General features: G+C 43.8%; 1 long non-coding RNA gene across 1 annotated transcript in view; it reads right to left on the bottom strand.

Annotated features, from left to right (window-relative positions):
• The window catches only part of LOC306939626, an 82,112-nt gene extending 57,459 nt beyond the window's left edge, over window positions 1-24,653 (bottom strand). The window contains exon 1 of the long non-coding RNA XR_013791896.1: window positions 24,554-24,653. This is a non-coding gene — a long non-coding RNA (uncharacterized lncRNA). The remainder of the gene's footprint in view (window positions 1-24,553) is intronic.
• Window positions 24,654-25,493: the final 840 nt, after the last annotated feature.

The following is a 25,493-nucleotide window of genomic DNA, read 5'->3' as shown; positions in this document are numbered from 1 at the left end:
GACCCAAGCAACCAATACACAGACTAACAGGGCTTTTTTGGGGGGTTGCCAGTTTGTTTAAGTGTGTGACGATATCCCCCACTTCATGCAAATAGTGCAGCAAATTAAACATTATTGTTGTGAGGAGCAGAACAGGGGTGTATTTATTCTTGTATATTTGTTCAATATTTAGTCACCCACCAGAGATTTTATTTTATTTCATTTATTTTAATTTTATTTCATTATTTCAAATATATATATATTTTTGGAGTGCTTCAGCGCCGCCCCTAAGGACCTGGCTCCCCAGGCGGCTGCGTGCCCTGCTTGCCGTTTGGGCCGGCGCTGACTCCGTGTATATAATGGTTGAGCCCCACGGCAGCTTTTTACATAGATCCGGTTGCTATGCAACGCCTCCGTCACCACCAGCTATGGGACGTTACATCTGAACTCCGTTTACCGCAGTTCAAAGGAGGATTTTCAAACCTCCATAAGTCGAAATCCAGCAGAGCTGTCCTTGGTGGATTTTCTGCCATTCAAAGTTCGGATGTCATTGGTGACTTTGTACCGCATCGCTCCCGGCATGTACACGTTTCTGGCGACAGGTAAACAGTATGCACTAATGCTAATGATAGCAAATGTTTACAGTGAGTGTGTGTACGGGGCTGACGGGGGGTGGAAACTCCTACTCTTAAAGTGAACGCTGATGGTGGCATAGCTTAACTTAACAGCTAGCCGCAATAAAATAGTTAAGTATACCAAAAGTTAAAGTACTCATGTAGAATGTCTCGTTTCACAAGTTAAAAAATAAATATTTTGAAAATAGTGGATACAAGCTCACAATGCGACGCACTGTGAGCTTGTAGATCGGCTATTTTCAAATGGCCGAAATGTATATAGGGCTGAGGCAGTTACTGTATGTGTTGTAATAACAATCCAAATCTACAAAGTAACTATAGTAACTAGTAAGTAAGTTTTCAAATAATTGTAGTGGAGTAGAAGCAAAAGTACTGAAAATTGGAAATACTCCAGTAAAGTAAAAATTGTACTTATGTACAGTACTTGAGTAGATGTACTTAGTTACTTTTCACCACTGCTTCAGGGAACCGATTAAATTATCAACGGCAACTGTCACTACTGTATGACAAAGACCCTTCTAAATATCGCTGCACACGCACGCACGCACGCACGCACGCACGCACGCACGCACGCACGCACGCACGCACGCACACACACACACACACACAATACACTGTCACTGCACATACCCAGCAGTTGGCAACAGGTGCACAGATTCAATTTGTCCTAATGAGGTAAGAATGACTTGGCAGCTTGAAGCAAACAATGACACAGCCGTGTTTATGGGACTGATAAAAATCAATAAACAGAGAATAGAAGAGCATGCACCAAATACACCTCATGGTTAAATATTGTAAATCTCTTAGTTGAAAATACACACTATGAACATTCTACAAATTGCAAACATAATTTACAGTAATATTGGTTTATTTGTTGCAGCCTGTGGGATATACATGACATAATATATGAAAACATGTACAGACACATGTTACTATGCTGTTATATAAATACCTGTGCCCTATAAAATGCCATATAAAGCATTTCTATAAACCCTCAATGCAGTATAAAAGAGCTACCTTATGTGCTGAAGGGGTGCAGAAATGGATGTAAGAGTCAGCAGGGAAATGGAAGGCACTTTCTTTAAGGCATGACGGATAAACGATCAGAAAATCTCCGGCAAATATTTTGTGTCAAAACTATTTGTATAGTTGATGATTCATTCATGCAGTTTGATGCCTTTATTTGCGGTAAAAAAATCAACCTACTTCCTAATTCAAATTCTGTTGCTTTATATCGCCATGTGATATTCACTTTGTGTATAGATGTAATCATGACACAGGCAACAGTTAAAACATCTTCATGCTGGCGAATAAATTAATCACACAAATGAAACGTCCCCGGTGTGTAAGGATCTCTAGACTAGCTTTGTACATTACTGTACATACAACAAATGCACCTGAGGACCTTTATGCAGCATTTCGTGTACTACATCTCTTAAGTTGATTGTGACCTTGACCTGTGAGTGTGACCTTGACCTTTCTAATCCGAAAATGTATAAAATTTCTTCCCACCAAATGAATATCTATTCCCAAGTTATTTGGAGAAAGTGCACTTTGTGGGTTATTCTGGAAATGTGCACATGCATTTTCTGCATTTCTCAATTCAAAGACGACTGTGTCGGTGCTGAGCCAAACTGCCAAAGCAGAAAAATGATACGCGGAAAAAAATGGGGGCTGCAACTCACTTTTAATGCTCCACACTTCATTTACATCAACAGAAACAATGTTTCCAACTTGCAGAAGACGGCAAGGTCGAAATGTCGTTTCTGTAGCTGTAAATAAAGTTTGGAGTGAGTTGTGAGGCCCTTCATTTCGTTTCAATTTTCACACCTTCTCTTTCTCACACACACACACACGCACGCACGCATGCATGCACGCACGCACGCACGCACGCACACGCACGCACGCATGCGCACACACACGCATGCACGCACACCCACATCTCTTAGATTGGTTCCAGCTTTTACCCCGAAGTGAAGACATGTTGTACTTCTTTAAGGCATGTAGCATTAACACCCTTGCCCCATGTGTAAACCTTGTGTACGGACCCACAGCAGACAGGGTTTAGAGTGACCCAAAGCCCAAAGGCCCAATTCATAGTTGGCAGTGGTGGACAGTAACTAATTCCTTGAGTACTGCACTTGCTTTTTTAGTATCTGTACTTTTACTTTTTGCATTTGTATTGTTGACTTTCACCTAACTCACAACGCGTCGCTTCGCACCACGTTGTGAGCTTAGATCGGCTATTTTCAAAACGTATTCATTATTATTATTATTCGTATGTATGGAATTTCTTAGATTGTTTTGTTTGTTTGTCTAAAAATGTATAAATGTAGGAAAAGAAAATGGGACCCATAAAAATTGGTCCGTGACCCACAAATGGGTCCTGAGACTACCGACCCACTGTTTGGGAAACAATGTTCTAAAGTAAAACTATAGTGCATTCAGGTCGTGTGCCAGTGTATTTGTGAGGATGTGTGTGCGCAGTATATGAACACACAGACCAGTGGGTAGACACGACAAGGGCCTTGAACCAAAGTGTGTGAACAGAGAGATCTGCTTATAATGGATTTGGCACTCCAACCATACTTTTTCCTATTATTTAACAAGAGTCTGGAACTACACCTCCTGGAAGCTGAGAAAGGAAGATCATATCTTAAAGTATACAGGCTATCTTTAAATCATTGAATTCCCATTTTTTATGAGCGGCAATGAGCTAAATATGCTTTGATTAATTTGCTTTACAGTTAGACAAATATACACGACGTCAAAGACGAAACGGAAGCTAGGAGGAGGCGGGACATCCGCTTAACCCACGGAACGCTTTTCACCGCTTCCTTTCCACAGAAGGATAGGCATGTGTGACAGGTGAGACGTTTATATGCTAAATAACTATATCTGCCACTGCTACTTCAAACAAACACTGAATAATACGCACACGCACACGCACGCACACACACACACACACACACACACACACACACACACACACACACACACACACACACACACACACACACACACACACACACACACACTATTCAAACATACACTGGAGCATTGGAAGCAATGCAGATCACAGAGAGGGACATGCAGACAGGGAGCAGGGTAGAGTTACACGACTTCCCAGAACCATTGTTGGCCGAGGAGAGGAAGTGATTTTCTCTAATGTGTCTCTGCGTTCTGTCCTTGTCCTCCCTCCCTCCTCCAGCATGCCCATAGCGAGGGGTCCCGGACAGCGGTTCAGGGGGGGTGTATGTGTGTGTGTGTGTGTGTGTGTGTGTGTGTGTGTGTGTGTGTGTGTGTGTGTGTGTGTGTGTGTGTGTGTGTGTGTGTGTGTGTGTGTGAGAGAGAGAGAGAGAGAGAGATAGAGAGAGAGAGAGGTATATGGGAGTATGAGTCACTGAGAAAGAGAGAGCAAGGGGGAAGGGGATGCTGAGAGAGAGAGAGAGAGAGAGAGAGAGAGAGAGAGAGAGAGTTTGCCAGTGACAAGGGAAGTCAAATAAAGGGAAGAAAAGCTCCATTTCCCCAGCTAAACGTACCCCTGGGAGGCGCACGGGAGAGCGCATGAAACAGAGAGGTTAGTGACCGACAGAGCTTCCACGAGAACCCTCTAGATTTACAACTACCGAGCCCTGCATGCAGCGCACTGAGAGAGCTCTCCTCTCCGCCATGCTTATTTCTACAGCCAGTTCAAACAAATCACCTACACGTCCTTTGCTTGCCCATCCGCTCCAGGCCGCCGTTTTGGCCGCAGTGTTATTCCTCCCACAATTACTCCTGAATAAATACTTCCCTCTCGGGAGGCGAGATCTCCATCAACTGGAAGCCTTCCCATCGTCTCTCCCGTGTTGTTATTTCAAAATAAGCTTTGAGCTGTGTGCGTGCCAGTGGTGGAAAAAGTACTCAATTGTTTTACTTAAGTAAAAGTACCAATACTGCAATTTAGAACTACTCCGTTACAAATAAAAGTACGAAATTGAAAATGCCCTTGAGTAAAAGTACAAAAGTATCGGCATCAAAATGTACTTAAAGTACTAAAAGTAAAAGTACTCATATTGCAGAATGTCCCACTTCACAAGTTCAAAATGTGTACAAAGTCTATTGAAAATAGCAGATCTACAAGCTCACAATGCGTCGCGTTGCGACACATTGTGAGCTTGTAGATCGGCTATTTTCAAATGGCCAAAATTATAGGGTTGAAGTGGTTAATGTATGTTTTCAAATCACATTTTTTATCGCCAAAGTAACTAGTAACTAAAGTTTTCAAATAATTGTAGTGAAATAAAAGTAAAAATTTTGTCTCTGAGATGTAGTGGAGTAGAAGTAAAAGTACTGGAAATTGGAAATACTCAAGTAAAGTACAAATACCTCAACATTGTACTTAAGTACAGTACTTAAGTAAAAGTAATTAGTTACTTTCCACCACTGGTGCGTGCCGCAGTGATGTAACTGAGGAAGGAGGAAATGTTCGGAGGAGATTTAGAATGCTTTTCTTGATGCTGGCGAGGCAGAACCTGGCCTTAACACTTCATGTATCCGTTGTTATAAGGGAGCCGTGGATGTGAAAGAAATGGCTTAAAGAAAACAAGACATGGGTCTAATAATGGCGTGGCTCACATGTGGATCACAGACTTCATGTGGTCAGTCATGACGTACCAATGAGATATGACTCCGTAGGGCAGGGGTGGGCAACTTTGACGATAGAGAGGGCCATTTTATTTCCATACTCACTCCCTAGGGCCATATTTACTGTCGTAGCAAAAATAGCCGATCTACAAGCTCAAAACGCGTCGCAGCGCGACGTGTTTTGAGCTTGTAGATCGGCTATTTTTTTGCTATATTCGAATTTTCAGGATTTTAATTGGAATCCTGAAAATGAAAATCTTTATGTAATTTCAAATGCCTTTAATTATACGTGTGTTGCGCAATGAGCTACTAATTTAGACAGTAAGTAATTAAAGCGGGTCATGTTCGCATGTTGTGGAATTGTAACAGCTGAAACCAATATTATATCAGTATTCTGACATTAACCTGAGGGCCACATTAAGTGAAGGTGGGGGCCGCATGTGGCCCGCGGGCCGCCAGTTGCCCATGTATGCCGTAGGGCATGGTTTTAAACTCATTGACTTCCATTATAAAATTAAAGTTCAATATTCAATTAAAATAAATATATATATACTGTATAAAACACATGCGGAAAAAATGCAGGAAGCTATACTTCCTTGGCCTTCTGGCAGTTCACACTAAAGTTGGCGCTGATCAGTCCAGCGGTTTGTGAGATCTGCCCCAAACAAATCTATGTTTTATTCTCTGCTTTGTATTTGTATCAATGTTGGGTTGAAGGATTGGAGCACGGTGGTTGGAGGAGGTTGAAGGGGGAGAGGTTCAGGTATGGGGGGAGGGCAGGTCACAACTGTGTCTTTTTCATGTTGCAGATTAGAAGCAGATGTTGGTGGGATTATACCCTGGTGTCATCACTCACCCTACAGCTCCACCTCCACGCACGCACGCACGCACGCACGCACGCACGCACGCACGCACGCACGCACGCACGCACGCACGCACACACAGGGTCAGTGGAGTTTCCCTAGTGATACATGGTGAGCTTGATCATTGTCAATAGGTAAACAGGCCAGTTTCACACGTACGGCTAAGCTAAACCAAAGCAAACTGCAATCAAGCTCATGAATCAATCAGCTCTGTGATAACAGGACATAATATTGTTTTGTAATAATATTACAAGACTGAATAACACATTTCCAACCGTGTGAATAAGTGTACAGCTGATTGCAACATACAGTGCATACATCATGCCCCATCATGTGTTATATCATTTAATTAATTGTATACATCCACATTTCACAGCATGTGAAATATGAAATCAAACTACAAATAAGGGGTAAAAAATGTTTTAGTTTTCCACTGATTCAAAGGCACTGAGTGAGCACATCCCTCTCATTCTTCTCTCCAGTCATTCTTAGTTTGACAATCCAGTGAACTTGCAGCCCTACTCTGCCTCACTCTGACCTCCTCCTCACATACCTCCCAGGGCCATGGAGCAGTCTCGGCCTACAAGACAAATGATGTGAGTGAGAAACCACTGTCTACAGAGGGCTTATTGGAGCTAGCCTGGTTAATAAACCAGACCGAATCAGTCGTTGGCAAAAAAAAGTTGCCTACCAGCGGATTACGGTCTGGCGAGGCTCAGTAGCACGCCTCTTTCCTACAGCAGAGAACAGGTCGGACCAATCGGGACACGGTATGCAATATAGGCGGGCTTTGGTACAGTGACGTTCAATGCTTGAGACTTTTGACTGACAGTAGCTCTGACCAATTGCGTCAAAGAGAAAATGTTCCCCGGGAAATGAAATCCAAGTGGAGCCAGCCCAGACTGATATACCGCGACAGTGTTGTGTGATATTAGTCTGGTTTATTAGCCAGGCTATATTGGAGCACCTTTGAAACCCGACAGAGAGGGCCCACGAAAACCTGACAGAGAGGGCCCATGAAACCTGAGGGTGAGAACTCGCAAAACCTGAAGTGGGTCCACGAAATCAAACAGAAAGGCCGTGAACCATATAAGAGACAGAACCAGAGAAACCTGCCAGAAAGATCTAAACCATGATCAGTGATGGACAAAGTAAACTACTCATGTTCGTTACTTAAGTAAAAGTATCAATACTGCAATGTAGAACTACTCTGTTACAAGTAAAGGTCCGGTATTCAGAATGTACTGTACTTGAGTAAAAACACAAAAGTATTGGTATCGAAATGTATAATACCAAAAGTAGAAAGTACTCATTATAGTTTGTAGATCGGCTATTTTCAAATGGCTGAAATATATAGGGCTGAAGTGCATAATGTAGCCTATGTTTTGTGATAATAATCATAGTAACTAACACTGTTATATAATTGTGGTGGAGTAAAAAGTACAGTATTTGCCTCTGAGATGTAGTGGAGTAGAAGTATTGAATATTGTAAATAGTGAAGAAAGTTAAAAATAAAACCCTCAGAATTGTACTTGGGCATATATACTTCAGTGCCGGATTTATAGGAGTTGAGGCCCCGGGCTAGAGTATTTTTTTAGCCCCCCCGGGCCCTTACGACCAAGCGGCAAGCAGTACGTGCGTTCGTTTTGGCCGAATAATTCTGGGGGGAGCTGCAAAATCACCCTAATAAAAACTAAATAAACACAAATCTCACTTAAATTGGGTTGCAATAATTTACAATTTCATCATTATTTATTAATTATTTATTTATTATATTTTTTTGGTCAGCCCACCCTATAGCCCAGTTACTTTACACCACTGACAGAAAGGGTCTACTAAAACGAACCGAGAGGGAACAAGAAACCTGGTAGAAAGGCCTCACGAAAACCTGATTGAGAGGCAGAGGGCCCCGCCCCCGACACCTAATGAAGACAGACAGCCCAAGAAATCTGATGGAGACAGCCCATGAAACCTGTCAGTTAAGGGTAAACACTAAACAGACTGCATATAGAGCGTCGCAGTCCCGCCCCCTACCATGGACCAGGAAATGATTCTCCGTTCATTTTCCTCATAGACATTTCAGAAAGTATTTATTTAAAGACGTTTACGCCGCGGACAAAGCCAACTCGAGTCGTGACAAATCATGACAACAAACACAATGTTTTGGGCCGAACAAATAATTAGAAAGAAGAAAAAAACGGCAGGTTACAACACTTTTTTTGTTGTTTTTCTTCTTTGTAATTATTTGTTTGGTCCAAAATATTGTTTGTGTTGTCATGAGTTGTCACGACTCGAGTTGGCTTTGTCCGCGGCGTAACCGTCTTTAAATAAATACTTTTTGAAATGTCTATGAGAAAAATGCATTGGGATTCATTTCCTGGTCCATGGTAGGGGGCGGGACTGCGACGCTCTATCGCACCCTCCTATAGTCTTTCTGACCCAAAGCACTTTGCAATGTATTTGAGATTCACACACGTTCATTCACAGACATTGGAGAAAACGAGAGAGCCAGCAGAGCTTTACATAGCTCAAAAACCATGAACCTTCCGATTTCTGAGACGGTCGCACTACTTCCTGCAGCCGCCACACACAGTACTACATGCACAGACACACAGAACCTTACAGAGAAGGCCCGTGTCAAAGCTTGAGCCTGTCAGAGCTGCCTAGAATGGCTGGAACCTCTATACAGCATTCCATCATGGCAGATGAGTGTGTCCGTATGGAAGGTGCGAGATGGCTGGTGTATTTGCACGTGTGTGAGGAGAGTTTTATGTGTTTGTGATGCGCGCGCACGTGTTTGCGTGCGTGCGTGCGTGTGTGTGTGATAACAGTCTACACACATGCCCTTTAGGGCAATGGTTCACAAAGTGGTGTCCGAAGAGCCCCAGGGCAACTTAAGGCATTCCATGCATAGGGTCCCCACCAAAATGAGTAACAAAACTTCAGCCCTATATATTTTTTTGTTTCTTTTTTTTTAATGAACAAGCTTGTATTATCTGCTATTCATTTAGACAAATCCTGACTTAAATGTCCCTGGCACAAAATTCCATATAGAGATTCACAGGCCATAACATATCAATATCGGGGTCCTTGATATGGAAATGTTTGAGAACCACTGCTTCAGTGAACACATGTAGACTCTAAGTCTGCTCTGCGTGGCTGACTGGTGCCAGTGGCAGCACGGGGAGCTTGTGGTGTTGGTGTAGAGGGCATGAGCTCAGAGTCTCCTAAGCCTTCAGAACATGGGCTGAAACACAGTCAGAGCTTATTGTTCATGACAGCTCTCACACTGGGGCTGTGGGTACAGTCACAGCTGCTGAGAAAATCACCATATCATGTTATGGGGGTATTTGTTTTAACCACTATGGCCAGCTATATTGCATCCTGACAGTTTTGTCGGTATATAGGGTTCAATGGGCTTTGACTCGATGTCAGAGCTGACCAAGGCTAAACGGCTCAAGGCAGATGTCTTCAGATAGAGGGTTTCATAGATGATGTGTGGTTATAGATGTAGGAATATTATATTAGTCACTTTGCTAAACGGGATCATAGCCTTTTGAATGCACACAAGTTCACACTCGTAAAAGAGACATTTATAGGGTCAATGTGTTTTTTACTAGGTAAATAATGGTTAAATAAAATAAATGGAGTGGCATATGCGCATCTGTATGAATGTGTGCAGCGTGCACGTGGATATGCATGTCCATTGTGTCCATGTCTGTATACTGTATACATCCATTTGTATTTCCATGCTGCCATCTGTGTGTGAGTATTCATGTATATTACATTATGTGTCTGTGTGTGAGTGCGCGTGCGTGCGTGCGTTCGCGTGTGTGCGTGTGTGATTACTACTTTGTATGTATATGATGTATTGCCATGCTTTTTTTGTTCTTGCTTTGATTAAGAGCGTCTGCTAAATGCCTAAATTGTAAATTGTGCGTGCGTGCGTGCGTGCGTGCGTGCGTGCGTGCGTGCGTGCGTGCGTGCGTGGGTGGGTGGGTGCGTGCGGGCGGGCGTGTGCGCGTCTGTGTGAGTGAGTGTGTAAGTGTTGTAAGATCAGAGAGTGGGGGTTATTTGAGTACCAGTCAGAGTGTCTAGAAGCGGTGTAGATTTAGAGGTGCTGGTCACTTGGCAGGCAGGCTGGGTTAAAGAACTTCAACACAGACACGCACAGAAGTTCAAAGACACAGATATGGAGCAGGATGTCTGGAAAAAGACACTGAACCTTCATGAGTTGTGTTAATGCTAACAATGTCTGAATATATCAGTGTATATTCCTTCTATCCTTGATGACTCCATCATTTGAGTTTATTTAACCACTTTCATGTCATTGTAGGTGAAATAAAGTAGAATAAATACTAATAATAAAAGATAGATAATTCATATGAATACATAGATCTACAAGCTTACGATGAGACATGTCATGAGCTTCTAAATTGTCTATAAACTCTATCTATTGTACAAATAGGATTTGGTTAATCTCCACAACATCCACTATCCACCTGACATATTTCAAATGTCCAGCAAAATACTGTAACAAGCCCCCAACAGTGACTATAGTACAGTACATATCCAAGCACCATTTGGGTACTTGGAAGAACAATATGCACAATATGGACACATTACAGAGGCAGGGATATGGCTCTAACCCTGCTTATCTGAGTCTATATTTGGTTTCAAAGGGTACCTCTGTCTCTTATCTGCTCCACTTGATGGTGGTGCACTCCTCTTGGAGGCCACGCACGAGCCAAGAGTTCTTTCTGAGAACAGTCCTAGAACCCTAAGAGCTTCCTCTTCTGTCACTATCTCCATGCTCTTGACCCAGGGTCAGCGGTAACTGACACACAGAGACAGGACACAAACGACTGGCTCCCTGGTTGTCTCCCATCTCTGCCGAGATGCCAGACAATTTTCTTTTACTGTACAGGTCCTCAGACTCAAAAAGAACCTTCAGGGTTTTTGGGTTGACTCTCGTGTTCTCCTGGGGTAAGATTCATATCAAGTTGCATTGGGTACATTTATGGTAAATGGTAAATGGTGCATTTATATAGCGCCTTTATCCAAGGCGCTTTGCATAGATTGTGCATCAATTCACCCATTCACACAAACATTCATACACCGATGACGGCGGAAACCATGCAAGGCACCAACCAGCACATCAGGAGCAATTAGGGGTGCAGTGTCTTGTTCAAGGACACTTCGACACTAACTCTGGGGAGCCCGGTTCGAACTGGCAACCTTGCGGTAACCATCCGGCCACTCTACCCCTGAGCCACCGCCATCGTCTATCTTTATATCAGTAAAGATATACTGTATTGTGTATGTTAACATTTTCAACCTGGCGTCCCTATTTTTGGCATGACACTGGCATACGATGAAATATAAAATGGGACTGGTTAAAACACTTTGGCTGCCACCAAAGTCATCCTGGCGCTATCGCTTGAACGTCAGACGGATGCAGGGAGCTTTCATTCTGAAGCGTTCCACTTTCCCTTTCCCCAAAAATGTCCTGAAAGTCCTGCTAATAAACGTACTGTATTTCTCTCTAGAAGCGTTACTATTGTAACCGCGATGCAGCAAAAAGTAAAAGATTAGCCAAGAATGTCCGCGTTATGATCAATCAGTGCAGATGGAGCCTATTCAGAGAAAAAAAGCATTTTAAAATGGAGTGTATAACAGGACGTGGACGGGAGGTTATTTCAAAACGGGCGGGGCTGAAAAGCTGATTTTAGCGAGACCTTTTTATATCGATAAAGTACATTAAAATACTAGATATCTAGATACATACGAGATATCTCGTATTTGGCATCCATAGTATAATCTTATATATATATACAATTCCACATTGTATTAATACATAGAAAAAACATTTGAGCCCCATTGACTTCCACCTTTCTTTTTTTTTTTTTAAATATGCCCATCAGACAGACAGACAGACAGACAGACAGACAGACAGACACAGGGATCTCTATAGGGCATAAAAGGGACACATTTAACGGGTACTGCCCATTAAGTCCGACCTCCCATTAGTCAGACCTACGTGGCCAGTTAAGACTGAGGGTACAACAGGTTTGCATAACTGGGCTGGCATGAAATTCCAACTTGCATCGTTCCCGACTTGCATTGTTTCCGAGTAGGTGTTTTGTGCACCGGTCTATAGTGATATTAAATCCATGTATAATTGAAGACCAACACAATTGTTTACATTCAAGCGAAAGCCAGTGTTTGGGCATCTTCAACAATGGCCTGTCGGCAAACCAATCACATTTGACTGACCGGTGACCTGCCCTGAGAGCAGTCATTGTTGTAGCAAGGCAGAGCTAAAAGCCCATCTTCATCTTTAATTTCCCCTCAGTGTCTGGCCCTGCACCCCAACAGTGGATTTATATCTGGCATCTGCACCCCTCCCTCGTCCTGTAATTAACCTTGATCCTATTGGGGACATTATCGTTTGAGTGTCTCTCCATATACTGTACGTGTGTGTGTGTGTGTGTGTGTGTGTGTGTGTGTGTGTGTGTGTGTGTGTGTGTGTGTGTGTGTGTGTGTGTGTGTGTGTGTGTGTGTGTGTGTGTGTGTGTGTGTGTCTGTGCATATAGCCTACTATATGTTTTTGTCCCTTGTCTTTCCTTTCCTTTCTTTTTAGCTCCTGCATGTTACTTTTCAGCAATTGAAATCAGGGTAATGACTGGGAAAGGAAAAAGAATGTTCTTTCAATAGATAATTAGGGAGATTGGTTTACCAGGGCCACTCAAGACCCATTCACATGCAGGGCTGAGGCCAGGCCTTGTTGTCTGCAAGAGCCCCAAAGGCTCCCAGGAGAGACATTCTCCCCTTGGCTTCATTTCTCAGAGCAGGTGCCTGGCAGGTAGTCAATGGAGACGGCCGATGGAGATGTATAAGAAACCCATCCCCCTGGACAAGAGGTCAACATCACAGGTCAGGGGCCATGAGCAGGGGTCACAATGTCAATGCTCAGCACGCTGGTACGGCCAGATGACAAGAAATGCATCCAGGACAGTTCTCTGTTCTCTGGGAGAAGGACGTGTTGCAGCCTCTGTCATTGATTGACAGTCTCTGTCTCTCAGTCTATTAGGCACTGTCTCTATCTATATGTCTTAACTCTGTGCATATTTAATAATAATAATAGAACATCTACATCGCAGGCTTTTCCTCATCACTCCTCCAAAAAGTTTTTTTAACCACTTATTTATAGCCAGGTTTTCAGATATGCTTTGTGTTTGCGCTTTTGTGTTTTATTTCGATTTTTCTTGTACCTGAGATTACATTGCCTGTTCTCTCCTACACACCTGTCGTACGTAGGACATTACTATCTAAACCAATATTATATTGCTATAGCTTTTCTACGAATATAGTCTTGGATGATGAGGAGATATTTGATGGTTTTCAAAAGATTTACAATCTCCCTATAGCATCAATAATGATTTTAACAATGCCTTGCCCTCCCTGTACATTTGCCTATCATACTGTAACAAGCACCATTCCTTGCATCATAAATCTATGGTAGACAGGCAGCTTATAATTGAATACCCTTGGAGTCTCTCCCCACAACAAGGGCTGTGTAGCTTTCGAGGTCAGGGGTGACATGCAGTTGGGGTTCTAATTAAATCTCATTGAAGAAAAGTGATCTGTCATTGCCTATAAGCCACTATTGACAAGGTCCCAGGCTATGATGGCCTCACACTTAGAAGGACTGAATCCCTCCGCCCGCCAACCCTGGTGCCCAGACACCCACCATGGCCCTGTGGCTGTACCCCCTGGGAAATAATGTCAGTACAAATGTCAGAGCACTCTGGAGCACCACCGGAAGGGTTACAGGCACCAAAGTACAGGGAGTGCTAGCCCTCCAGTGTGATTTATACTTTGTTTTTCTCGGGGCGGGTGTTGCATGCCGAAAATAGGCGATCTAAAAGCTCATAACGGAGGAATGGAGCTAACGAGCGGAGGAGTTGGCCACACTAACATACTGTATCATGCTGCTCCAAACATGTGGTATTGTGATGATGTGCAAAGGAAATTGATACTGAATTTTACAATGCTGGAACTGTTGTTCTGTTGTCAACAGATCACTAATGGCTGTGTGTGTGTATGTGTGTGTGTGTGTGTGTGTGTGTGTGTGTGTGTGTGTGTGCGTGCGTGCGTGCGTGCGTGCGTGCGTGCGTGCGTGCGTGCGTGCGTGCGTGCGTGCGTGCGTGCGTGCGTGCGTGCGTGCGTGCGTGCGTGCGTGCGTGCGTGCGTTGCATTTTAGGCAACAATTAGTGTGTCTAATTGGGGGAAAATCCCCAATAAGATTTTACAGCAGTTCTGGTGGGTTAAAGTAGTGGTTAATGTTAGGCCTGAACTGTATCAGTCGAGCTTAAGTTTAGGGTAGGGGTTGACCTTAGGGTAGTGGTTATACGGTTAGGGTAGGCTTTAAGGGTAGGGTTTAAAGTTAGGTATAGAGGGGTTAGGGTCAAGCATGGTTATGGTTGAGTAGGAGATATGGAGTAAACGTGAGATATGCAATGTTACCAATATAGTTTGCGAAACCAATTTCTGCGTGTGTGTGTGTGCGTGTGTGCTTGCGTGCGTGCGTCTACACAAATGACAACCACTGATATTTTTACTGTTATAATTGTACCAGTATATAATATTATAGTAAGTTAGTAACAGATGTTGCTTGTTTTGCTGCAACCCGGTCACATGGGGAAGTGAAAAGGTCTCATGGTTTACCCCACAATGCATTCCCAAGGTTTCCATAAAGGTTGATTGATTTGCAAATCGACTGGCAACCAACAGTAACACTCACAGAAATTCCAACTATAATCCCGCATTGCACAAACTGTTCAGGTATCCATGACCCGGCCTCCTTTAGCATATGTGGCAATAAGAACATATCCAATATGCATGTCAATTTCTCTCGGTGTCTAATCAAATAGAAAGCCTGTGAAGTAAATATCTATTTTCTTACAGGCCGACTGTTTACAACAGGGGGCTATATAAACATTGTGGAGCAGATGAGGAATTTCTCTTAACATATCGGCTTGGCTGGCATATGCTAGATATAGGAAACCCATAGTGTCAGTGGCTCCATATCAGCCACGGAGGTCAAAGGCTAGGGAAGGTCAAAGGTGTCGTCCTCCTCTCTGGTCGTGAAGTGCATTATCATCTTCTCCTCCCTGCCACGGCTCATCCAGATGGCCCGGGCCACTGGCCCATGGGCCATCGGACAGATGCCACACTTTGAAATATCTGTAATATTCAAGACGCCCACCATAGAGAATAAATATGGTTCCATCTTTGGGACATCATATTTCAAAGGGCCAACAATATGGATGTCGGTGGAAGTGGAGTGGATGAGTGAAGGTGTTAAGTGTGTCACATTGATTCACGGTCCAATCACTGTGAAAAGGCTTTGCTTTCTCTACATCTTGTGTTTCGGTTGTTCATTCCTTGAAATGTAAAAATAGTTATATAGAGAGCAACCTCTGCTTATAGTGAGAGAAATAAGAGCTCTTCTTCTCAGTACAATATACTGCACTGCCAATGACATTAGCAGCCTAGTTAGACTAGATTGTTGCTATTGGCAGCAGACCATGATGTAAGGTTTAGAAAAAGACCAGAAAACAGGCCCAACCAGAGCCGGAGGAAGTGACTTCATTGGCGTGACTAAGTAATTGAGTCACAAGGGCTTAGTGTCGATGTGTGGAACTCTAATCTATAGCTAAAGACAATTTACAATTTCACTGTTCTCTTTGAAAAGGTTATAGGGACTGTTGCTCAATGGATGGCTTTGAAAGTTTGCCAAAGACATTTGTTTCTTTCCTCCGGTATATAGCTGACTAGATGGTGTGTGTCCATCACATAGTACAATGCCCAAGACCTGTCTCTGCCTTCAGTTTCCTGTCTGAACGCTGTGCCAAAATAAAACTTCAGAATTTTAGTTCACAATCCAAACCCATCATTCACTCTCCCACCTCAACTAATCAGTGCAGCAAAACAAATACATGCCCAGATAGTCCTGCCTGTCTGACCCTGTCATTATTTTGACAGCACTGCAAACCTCCCAGGTATGCTCTGAGTCAAATGAATGAAGCCTCTCCAACTCAAATAGACCAACGCACCCTGCTATGAGCGTTGGGTTGCCCCTGCATTCGCACGCACGCACGCACGCACGCACGCACGCACGCACGCACGCACGCACGCACGCACACACATTCCATGCACACATATTCACATATACATTTACAGTGACGCATGCTCTCATTCAGACGACAGATGCACACACACACACACACACACACACACACACACACACACACACACACACACACACACACACACACACACACACACACACACACACACACACACACACACACACACACACACACACACTTGTATGCGTGTGTGCTCACCCTGCCCAGAGACCTCTGACTTGAACCTGCTTCTCTCACTCAGCAACACATAAATCACTGGGCTCTCAGCAACACTGCTGGCCTGCAGTGCCCTGCTGAACTTGACTCCACAGGAATAAAAGTCCGTAACTGGATACAAAAACTAATCCAGGCCACGGACAATTGCTGGCATACAGGGACCAGAGAGGTGCTGATACCCCCCTGTGACGAGATTTGGTCTCTGTGGCGAGGACCATGAGTCCTGCTTTGAGGCAACCAAGTGCGTGCGTGCGTGCGTGCGTGCGTGCGTGCGTGCGTGCGTGCGTGCGTGCGTGCGTGCGTGCGTGCGTGCGTGCGTGCATGCGTGCGGGTGGGTGTGTGTGTGTGTGTGTGTGGAGGGGTTGGTGGGGTTAATGAAGACATAACCTGTCACACCACCATACTAAATGTATTGATGTATAGCACATTTCATAGGCAAAGACAAAACATAGAAGTAAAATAGAAGTTATTGCAAAAATATATATGAATATATTACTATACTAACAGTATAATCTTCCCTAACACGCGTGCGCATGCACACTCTCACGTGCGCGCGCACACACACACACACACACACACACACACACACACACACACACACACACACACACACACACACACACACACACACGTTAGCTAAAAGTAAAAGCTTATCTCTATATGCCCCCTCTAACTCGATCCATTTCTCCCTGTCTCATTATGCAAACCCTTGCTTTGCAAAGCATTGCAGTGATAAGAACATGGTAAACTGGTAAAGCAGCAGTCCTTCACTTGTTTCCTCTTGTAGTTCAGCTACTTCATCAGGTTCCGAGTAACTTGTAATAACTTGCAATAGAAAGGTTTACCTCATCAGCCATGCATAATGCAAATCCCGATCGATTCAGCAGATATGGCAGATACATATGGCCAGACCAGACCCTATTCCCTATTCTGGGTTGAACATTTGTGAGCTTGTAGATGAGCTATTTTCGGCAAAGAGATTTGGTGTAGAGGGGGAAATGGAAGGGGCCTACTGTGGTCAATTCATTATCGTTGCTGTCGGGAGGAAACGTCCTAACTCCATTTTTGAGGTTTTTGATTATTATTTTTTGCATAAATCAGTGCTATTGAACACCCTTTTCGTCTGTGTGTTGTTTAGAAAATATTGAACCAATGTAAAGTAGTAAAAAACGCTTTTGACAAGACCTCTTAACTCCATTGGACCCTCAAACTGTCTGCTAAAGCAACTAACTCTACCACCTCTCCCCCCCCCTCATGCAAGTCATTGACAATATATAAAGTCACAACACCAACTTTGTGACTTTTAAAACCGAGCCAAGGGGCTCGGTTTTATTCATTTCCTGAAAAATTTATATTTTTCATTTCCTGATAAATGAACATTTTGGAGTTAGTGCAGTTTCTTCCCGACAGCAGAAATATAGTTTAAATGGTTAACTCCCCTCTTGGTTAAGAAATTGCTAGTTTATATTAACTATACATCTCTCTATCCCTCTATGTTTATCTACTGTAGTGACAACTGAATTCCCCCCTCTGGGTCAATCGGTATATTTGTTATTTCTACCGGTATCTTTCGGTTAGATGTTTTATGGCAAGTTTAATTTTTGTTCATTGCACTGACAAGTCAACGCAGTGAATGAAGCCCAAAATACTGTGCTGTAACTTGTCGGTTTCTTATCTGTCTCTCTCCCTCGCTGGTCCCCAGAACCCCAAGCAGTAAAATCCTCAGTGTTCATTAACCCTGGTAGTGTAAAAAGAAATGTGTGTACGAATGTGTACAAATGCAACCAAATGAACACGTATGGGTTACATGTGTACACTCTCAGAGTTAAGTTAAGACTCAGGATTTTACTGTGCATTTGTATGTCCCAGACCCTACACACTAGCTCCAGCCACTGAGGAATGCCTCAGTACTCTCCTGGCCTGATAGAGTGGCCACTGTTTCACCCTGATAACATCAGGCACCAGTGTCTGCAGCCAAGGGGCTCCGAGATACACTTTTATGACTTAAGTATCCAGGACTGATATCTGCAGCCATCAGCTCAGTACACCCTTGTCACATACTTACTAACACACAGTGCACGTGTGCACACGCACGCACGCACATGCGCGCGCGCACACACACACACACACACACACACACACAGACACACACACACACACACACACACACACACACACACACACACACACACACACACACACACACACACACACACACACACACACACACACACACACACACACACACCACACACCACACACAACACACACACTAACTGTGACTAACAGATGACAGACAGACAACGTAAATCAAGTCCCCTTTAATAGCTGCATAATAAGCACTGGTGCCGTCACAATGGAGACGCCCAGGTACACAGCTTTGATTCTTGGTTTAGTGATTGCTCCATTAAAGCTGAGTTACACTTAGTTGCATGCGGGTGTTGTGCGCCCAAAATAGATGATCTGCAAGGTCGCAACACGTTGTGAGCTTGTAGATCTGCATCAGGTGAAGGACAAATAATTGATTCATTTAAACACTAATGTGCTCATCAGTGCACTATTACTGCACTATTGCTAAGGCCCTTATAAAGGTTTTTATAATTCTCTCAGATTGAGTTCTCTCACTGTTCTGAGCATTTGTCAGGTGCAATGATAAATGAACTGTTCTGGCTGCTGGGGGCACTGTTTTTTTCAATGAATGCCCTTTTTTTTTTTTACTTCACCCAAGCTACCCAGCTTTACCCAAATACGCTAAAGCCTTCCCCACATTGTGCCTGACTGGACACCGTGCCTTTATTGTAAATGTTGTGTGTCAAAAGCTTTACCCTTTGTCACATTTCTAATGATAAATGATAAATTACGCAGATATCAGATATGGTATCTGTCCAATGTGTACAACGGATACATGCATTAAAGGGTTGGGCATGCATTCCCAACGTGCATGGTTTCCTATTTGCATGGTTCCTGAGTAGGCTAGTTAAACAACTGCTTCACAGTGGTACTGGTTACAGTTACAAACCAATGCTGGTGTAACCAGGCCTGGCCTGTTTGTGAAGGAGACACTTGGACATACGGTACTTGTACTTTTAGGTTAATTCATCTTCAAGCACTTCAAAGTGTGCTATGATATTACTTTTACTTACTACTCTTAGGGTGCGTTTTAACAGCAGGCGACAGCCTGGCTTATTTTCCGGAAGTGGGTTATTTTATATGGGAGCCGGCAACTACTGGCGATAGCAGGCGAAGAGGCGATGGTTGAAAAGTGGGCGGAGGAACGTCGTTCTAAAACATGAAAGTATTTTATCTTTTGGACGACATAGCCGATAGCTATTCATTTGTTGCTTTGTTTACCCTCCACGCGGAACCATACCACCAAAATGTACAGGACCACAGCAGCGTCATTACGGTACTTACTTATCGTAATGACAGGAGGAACACCCACTAGGAGATTTTATCGCCCAAAGTCGCCGCTGCATGTAGGCCCGCTGTTAAGCCGACATCAGGTGTGTCCGTCTTTAATTGGGGCGATAACAGTGCACTGAGTGCAGAGTGTTATCTATAGCTACCGCCATTTCTGTGGTTATTGTGACATCGTGTCACGAATGTCCATTCCATATATGGGCCTATCTGTATGCCCGTCAAAGACAGACAATGTTTTATTGATTTTTTGTTTTCACGTGGAAGGTTATTCCAACCAGTGCCTTTCCACTCCATCAGGTGCCCCGGCTGACCAGGGGGAGGCAGTATGGAGACCAGGATTACTGCATGTTTTTTGTGAGGGTACCTACCCTAGGGGACACAGGGAGAACATGCAAACTCCAGAAAGGCCCTTTTGCCAACTCCACCTACAGTATGGGCGCTGATGACGCGGAGGAGAGAACATGTTCTCTCTCTCTCTCTCTCTCTCTCATTCAATATATATATATATATATATATATATATATATATATATATACGCGCACACACACACACACACACACACACACACACACACACACACACACACACACACACACACACACACACACACACACACACTCACACACACTCACACACACACACACACACACTTTACACGGTATACATCATGAGTATGTGTGTTTTGTGGTGGACAGGACTACTTCACTCTTTCACATTGATGGCTGGACACACAAAGGGATGAGATGAGTTTCAGTCATGGGGGTGAGGCCTAATAAAATCAGGGTGTGTGTGTGCGTGCGTGCGCGTGTGGGTCCGGGGTATAGGGGCCATATCTGATGCTCTAACAAAATGAAGATCTTTGGCGATCCAGCCCAGCAGTCTTTTAGCTGGAGCAAGCACATTTCTTTGAAGCCTGGCCACCTAGACTGAAGAGCTATTACTCCCAGACCTTTTTCCCCCCTATATACATTAGCCGTACTGCGGCAGCACAAGTGCATTACGGGCCGGCGCCCCGACGGGGCCTGATTGTACTCGCTCTTGTTAAATATTACCCCAACAGTGCTTTTGATTTTGTTTTCATTTTTTCCCTCTCCCTCTGTTCCTCGTCCTCCTCCCCTCCCCAGATCGGATTAGCATCGATTGGCGGCGCGGGGCGGCAGCGCCGGCCCCAGACACGAGGAACCAGAACAACGCGGCAGCGTGATTGTGCTCCTCAGGCCCCGCCTTGGAGACTATTCAGGCGACTAAATAGAATGATTTGCCCTTAGATGTCAAATTTCCTCCGAGACAAGGATGTCAATACCAATTAGATTGTCTGCAGTTGCCTTAGTTACGCCAGTCTCGGCCCCCACGCTCCCCACCGCCACCCCAACCTCTTCCCCTCTAAAGATACACTCACTCAGTCTCTTTTAACATCTCACTCACATCTCTCTTGTTTGTAGGCAGAGTGGTGGTCTCGGCACCAAGCCTTTAGCTCCAAATCAGTTTTATGACTGGCACTGTGCAGACATTAGGCTAACTCCATTAGCTACTCTGAAGGAGATGGCCTGAGGGGATACTCAGGGGCCAAGTGGGGGCTGCGCGTGTGCACGTACATAGGTGTGTGTGTGTGTGTGTGTGTGTGTGTGTGTGTGTGTGTGTGTGTGTGTGTGTGTGTGTGTGTGTGTGTGTGTGTGTGTGTGTGTGTGTGATGCAGGGGTGAAGGGGTAAAGGGGTAACATTGTCTTACACAGACTCTTTTGGCATCTACTTAAAGGTCAGTGTCTGCTGGTGTAAGGGGATGAGAGCATGAACACAAACAAGAAGAAGTGGGCAGAAAATGGATTACGGGCAAATGTAACTATAGGAAAAACAGGAGAGAGGTAGAAAGTGAGAAGTGTACGTGTGCGTGTGCGTGTGTGAGTGTGAGTGTGAGTGTGAGTGTGCGTGAATGAGTGAGTGAGTGAGTGAGTGAGTGAGTGAGTGAGTGAGACAGACAGACAGACAGACAGACAGACAGACAGACAGACAGACAGACAGACAGACAGACAGACAGACAGACAGACAGACAGACAGACAGACAGACAGACAGACAGACAGACAGACAGACAGACAGACAGACAGAGGTAGACAGACAGAGAGCGGACCCTGTCTCCACTTTGTATTGTGGCTCCTGCAGGCGCTTAAGTGCAAACATGACAAACAGATGTGGCCCTGGCTGGCCAGACGTGTGCATACGCATTCACGCTCGCGCACGCGCGCACGCACGCACGCACGCACGCACGCACGCACGCACGCACGCACGCACGCACGCACGCACACACGCACGCACGCACGCACACACACACGCACACCCACACACACACACACACACACACCCACACACCCACACACGGCTTCACCGACTGTGCACAAAATGCTGTATGGGTTTACTTATTGATGCATTTTATACGGATCTTAGATTTTAAATACTGCACTATTACAAAAGGTAGCCTACTGCACAGTAACAAAACGATAAAGACCAAACAGACCAAATACAAAGACAAATTCAAGAGTCAAACACAGACATTTGTGAGGAAGCATAAACAAACACTCTTTACACCTTGAACCACACACACTCATACAAACAGGCAATCATCTTCAGGCAAACAGTCATTCAGAATACATTGCAGACTCTAAAAGCCTGACAGCCAACATGAGCCCATTGTGCCTACAGTATTTGACAACTGGAAAATAGCCTACAAGCACACAATCCGTCACACTGTGAGGCATCGTATGCATGTGTATAGATCGGCTATGTTCAGTGTGGGACATTGGAGTGCAACTATAAAAATCATTCAGGCAAAAAACAATGCATTCAAATAGATAAGTAGGACAAGCTGTCAAGGTTCCAGTGTGGCTGTCAGTAGCTCATTAGTGACCAGAGTTCACTGAGGGACTGCTTTTTTTTTTTTTTTTCATGTCATATGAAAGCATGGAATCATAGCTTCAAATTGACATATAGGTTGTTCAGTTGTTAGACCCACCAGTTTTGGAGATATGGCTTATAGAGTGATGTCTTACAGAAAACAGCGAGTTGAGAAAACAGGCTTGAAAGGTTCACTTCTGTGGTCTCTAACATTACACCTAGCTACATGTTTAAGCATTTATTTCATATTTACATGTTGATTTCAGCTCTGACATTTATTTGAGACATGCTCTAGTATGTCTTAAATAAAGTCTAGAGTCTGTCTGTGCTACTTACTCATTTTGGATAAAAAATAAATAATTTCAGTTTTTCTCCTCTGGTGAAAAGCTAGAGGCTGCACGATGTCAAATCTGGTTTATTTAGTTGAGACCTTAGAGGCCAATGTTTACATCAATTAACACTCTGGATTTGGATCATATTTATTCTATATTATCTCTCTATAAAAGTATCACACATTAAGAAATTATCTGACAGTAACTTTCTATCCTGTTTTGTGGCTGTGTTATGAATGTCCATTGCCTAGTTGCAAAAAATGTTAGTATTGAATCATATAAGCAAGAGATGTGGGCAGTTGGGTACAGGATCAGTGTGATAAGAAACAAATTATATAGTCTACCCTTTGGCCTCCTGATCATTTCTTTTCAGGTTGCATTAGTATTTTGTTATTAGTTAGCGGGACATTTCACCGCTGGAAGAAACTCCAGTCACTCAATGTTATTAGTATTTGTAGTAGATAACAGTAGCACAATTTGAAATGTGCACTCTATGGCAAGAAAAATAATACGTAGTCTATGTGTTTGACTAGGGTTTGACTGGATTGTAGGATTACTACAATGACCACAATGCTTTGGTGCACTCACCCCACTTTGTGGAGAGGTCTTACTGAGACAACATAGTCCAGGAAGGAAGTGACACCAGTGTCTGTGACATCACAGACACTTTGAAATACTAAAATATCTCAAAAAAACATATTACCCACATAAAAACCCCAGGAAAGTGATTCTTGTCTCCCAAATAGCATCCAAATAAGATCTGGTTTCAAAAGGTGTGAAGTGGCCCTTTAATTAGTTGATCATCAGGTTACTTTTTTCTTAATATTGGGCTTCAGACTCAGTGGTTTTCTTTCTAGATTTTGCATTCACATTACGTTTGAGGAAACAATGTCTGCCCACTCCCTGTCCTACAACAGTTTGTGTTTTATAATTGAGTAGTTTATCCTTCCTCTGCTCCAGTATTCTTTAGCTACATGCATGTAGATCCTAATATTCATCAAGTCATCAGTTTCTTTGCCAGGCTTGAGTTAGCATCTACTATTGCCATTAGCTAATTGACGACTCATTAGAAGTAATCAATAATACCCATGCCAGAATGCATCCTAATCAGCATGAAATATAGTATATAACTCTGTTCTACATTCAATGCCAATAACAGTTAATGATTTCGATAAACACGAAGGGCTGTGTTCTAAGAACGTATGACAGCATCCGACCTATAGTCTCGTCAGAAGAAAGTATCTTGACGTTTCAAGCGATGTGCTCAAGCAAACCCATATGCCAAAGTTATGGAGATATAGTCAGCTGGGACAAAAATATCTTCAAAAGAAGCTGTAACAGTGCCCATCACTTTTAATGTTTTGCACATACTTACCCCAGGTTTCAGGTCAAAGGCATGTGTGAACAGCCAGCATATCAGACTGATGTCTCTCCCTCCATATTTTCTGCCTTCCTTCCATCCATCCCTCTCTCCTGTAAGAATACACAATCACCGCACAATCAATTCCACAGTGGGGAATGGAAACGGGACTTCCATTTTGAAGTTGGCTTAACCTTGCAGTGACACCTATTGCAGAGGCTTTGAAATGGTTGTGGAGAATAGTTTCCGCATGGTGGGATCTGCAATTAGGCGGCACATCTGCTGCTGCTGCTGCAGCAGCAACCCCCCCACCCACCCCAAACTCTGAATCTGGCATTCGCCATACAGTGTGTTGGTGGGCAGCCAACAACAACAGTTCCCACTCCTTAACTGTGAATAATTTTATTAGATGGATTTCAACTGGGCAATTAGATGGATTTCAACTGTGAATATTTCAAGTGGATTATGCATCTCCATCCTCCCATCCGGCAAAAAAGAACACCAGAGAAGAGAGGGAGTCTCTCCACACAGCAGAGAGAGAGAGAGAGAGAGAGAGAGAGAGAGAGAGAGAGAGAGAGAGAGAGAGAGAGAGAGAGAGAGAGAGAGAGAGAGAGAGAGAGAGAGGGATAAAGGGAAAAGTGGAGGAAGGAAACAGGGAGGGATAAGAGAAAGGAAGGGAAGAAAGACAGGAGAACAGAGATTTATGACCGGATCATCAATTAACTACTCCAATCACAATGGATCAAACAATTAAAGGAGCATTTATTCTAAACGGCCTTGTGACCGACAAACTCTGCAGATCAGTAGCTTGTCTTGATGTGTACCCGAGACATTGTAAAGTCCCAACATCTGAGAAGTCTGCTAGGAGTGAGCAAATTTGGTGTATGCTGTCAGGAGCAAAACAAATGTGCCCGTCCGATCCAGTGCAATCCGGTTATTTCAACCAACAAGAATA

The sequence above is a fragment of the Electrona antarctica genome (assembly GCF_951216825.1).
Source record: "Electrona antarctica genome assembly, chromosome: 16".
NCBI lineage: Eukaryota > Metazoa > Chordata > Actinopteri > Myctophiformes > Myctophidae > Electrona > Electrona antarctica.
Note: the sequence above shows the minus strand (reverse complement) of the source record. Positions and strands in the feature narration are given on the sequence as shown.